Raw genomic sequence first — 2733 nt, forward strand, 5'->3', positions numbered from 1 at the left:
TGCGCAATTATGAGTCACATCAAGTACGTCAAATACATATAAATTAAAAATGCAGAAAATTAAAATGCTAGGCTAGGATTCTAAAAACCCCGCCATTTATTACAACTCAAATAATAAATAATATTATTAAAAATGACTTAGACTACTCTTCCATTTTCCCCTTGCTTTTGTCGCCTTTGTCACATTTCTTGTCTCGGCCACGGGTGGGACGCTCTTGCATTATTTCCGACCTAATCACTAGCGGTCGTTCTCGCGCTCTAGCTTTCCCATTTCGATCCACCACCATCTTCTCGGCAGGAGCATTCTTTGGTTTCTTCGACGGACGGACGACCCGATATCCGGCCTCTTCTTCCTCCTCAGTTAAGTACTTTTGGTTCTCCTTCATCACTTCGCGAATCTTATAGTCTACGGGCTCGTGCCTCCTTACCTTTTCACGCTCCTGGGAGTGCTAGCTTTCCTCCACTGCAGATATGAGTCAGATACCCATAACGAGCCAACCGGAATGGGTATGAACCACATATTCCTTTGGGCCCAGCGAATTGCCCACTCTCGACAAGACTACAAAGTATGCGCCAAGGCAGTTTGAGGGGCAGTGTCTAGCTTTGGGATTTTCTGTCTTAGGCCCACTTGCCTCATCAATCTCTCCGGAAAAGTATAGACCATGAATTCCAAGCCGGGAACGCGAATTGACCGTTTCGGATCCAAAGACGATACTCCAATCACCCATCTAAGATGCCATCATGACACGGTCCACCTAATCAAGGGCCCACCTTCACTCTTCAATTTATTTTCCCAATAATTGCATACTCGAGTGAAGTCTACCATGTATAGCCTCGTTCTCATCGCAATTGATCGGGAGCGATATTTTGTCACGTCAACTGGGGGCTCGATCAACCGCAACCTTTTCATTAGCCAGATCTGCAAAAAAGGGGACGGCAGTTAGTATCCCAAAACCGGCCGAAAAAAAAAACGAAAAAAACGAGACAAAAAAAAACAAAAAACTGCCGAATAGGACAAAAAACGGGTTCTTACCTGTAAAATAATAGGACTCCCAAGATAAGGATATTCGCGGTTCGCCTTCCTATTGTCCAATCCTAGAATGTTCTCCCCTAGAACTAAGCATGCTAGGCTCCTGCGCAGTTCCATTTGCTCCACTATGCCTAAAAATCGAGGGTGACCCCTCATCTCTTTGTCCACATGCCCTCACAGGACATAGCAATGAAGAAGGCAAAATCCATAAGCTCTATGCCTTGCCACATAAGAGATAGTAGGGTCCTCCCTATTTATAAATCGATTGACAAATTTAAACATACAGACACCTTTTGAGGTCACAAGACGGTCTACCTTTGCGTTGGTCAATCCACGCAAATCCCTAAATTTATTTTTATAACCTTGAGAGCTAGGGGGTATAGCGGAACACTTTCTGTGTCCCATCCTCCAACCGCAGCAATTTCTTTAGGAAAGGGACAAATTTCGCCTCCTGGAAAGGCAAATACATGAAAATCTGGGTCCCAATATTCAAGACAAGCATCCAAAAAGGCCCTAATTACCTTCACTAGTGTTAGAACACATTTGGTTGATGATGCCAAGTCCCTTTGTTATTTGATTTGTTTGCTCTTTGTTTAAAACGATTAGTGATTGAAGCAATCAAATGGACTCTCAATATGGCTCAAGATGATCAAGATAAAGCAATCAAGAAGTCAAGACAATGATATTATCCTAACCTTAGTCGAAAATTGTAAAAGTATAACACTCTCACTTATGTCAAGTAGCCGCAAAACCATGCAACAGTGCACTGCACTATGGTTTCTGATACTACCGTATGGAGGACCTTTTTACTCGAAATGTTTAAGTGTTAAAATTTCACAAATTTCAAACCTTAACATTTGAATCTTCAAAGTTTGAAAACAAATCTGAAATGTTATGTCACAAATCCACATTGATTAAACCTTTAGATTTGTGCATTTACCTTTTACCAAAATAGTAAGTTGAACTTGTCAAACTTTTAAAGCTAGAAAATTTTTTTGCCATTTTGGTAAAAGGTCACATGTTGAGTGTTTTGGCCTAATTTTTATGATTTTTATCAATAACTTAAGCGCCAAGCCTAAAGCCTAACACTTACCATCATTCAAAGGATACTAATTTTATATTGGATTTAATTTCCCTAAGTTGTACTTACTTGAGACCAAATCCATTATAAATAGGGTGTCTTAGTCTCATTTATTTCTCAAGACTTTCCAAAGCATTTATTGTAAAACCTTGCAAATCATTTGTGTAGTTAAAGCTTTGTTCTTCGAGTGTTTGCAAAACGTTTTTCAGATTTTAAAGTCTTCATTTGTTTTTGAAAAGCTGTAAACCTCCAAGTATCAGTTCGCTGTATTGTGACATAATGAGTTTATTCCCTGATTCTCGTGTTAAGTCTTAATTGTAATCTCCATGTTCATCAAGTGAACTCTTGAGATTCAAAGATTCTGTACACCTTGAGATAGAACCCATAAACTCTCGAAGCGGAGTAGCTTTAAGTTTGAGTGCAACCGGAGTAGTTTGGCGAGTTATTTTCATTGTAAGGGGTTTAGTAAGTTTGAGTAAATTTCTAAACAAGCAATAAAATAACGGTTGGACGTAGGCCTCAAGCTTATATCTAGTCAAGTTCTGTGTCACAATCAGTTATACTGTGACATAAAATGGTTGTACCATCTTGTGAACTTACATTCTATTAAGTTTTTCAAGGTT

The sequence above is a fragment of the Silene latifolia genome, chromosome X, assembly GCF_048544455.1.
Source record: "Silene latifolia isolate original U9 population chromosome X, ASM4854445v1, whole genome shotgun sequence".
Classification (NCBI taxonomy): Eukaryota; Viridiplantae; Streptophyta; class Magnoliopsida; order Caryophyllales; family Caryophyllaceae; genus Silene; species Silene latifolia.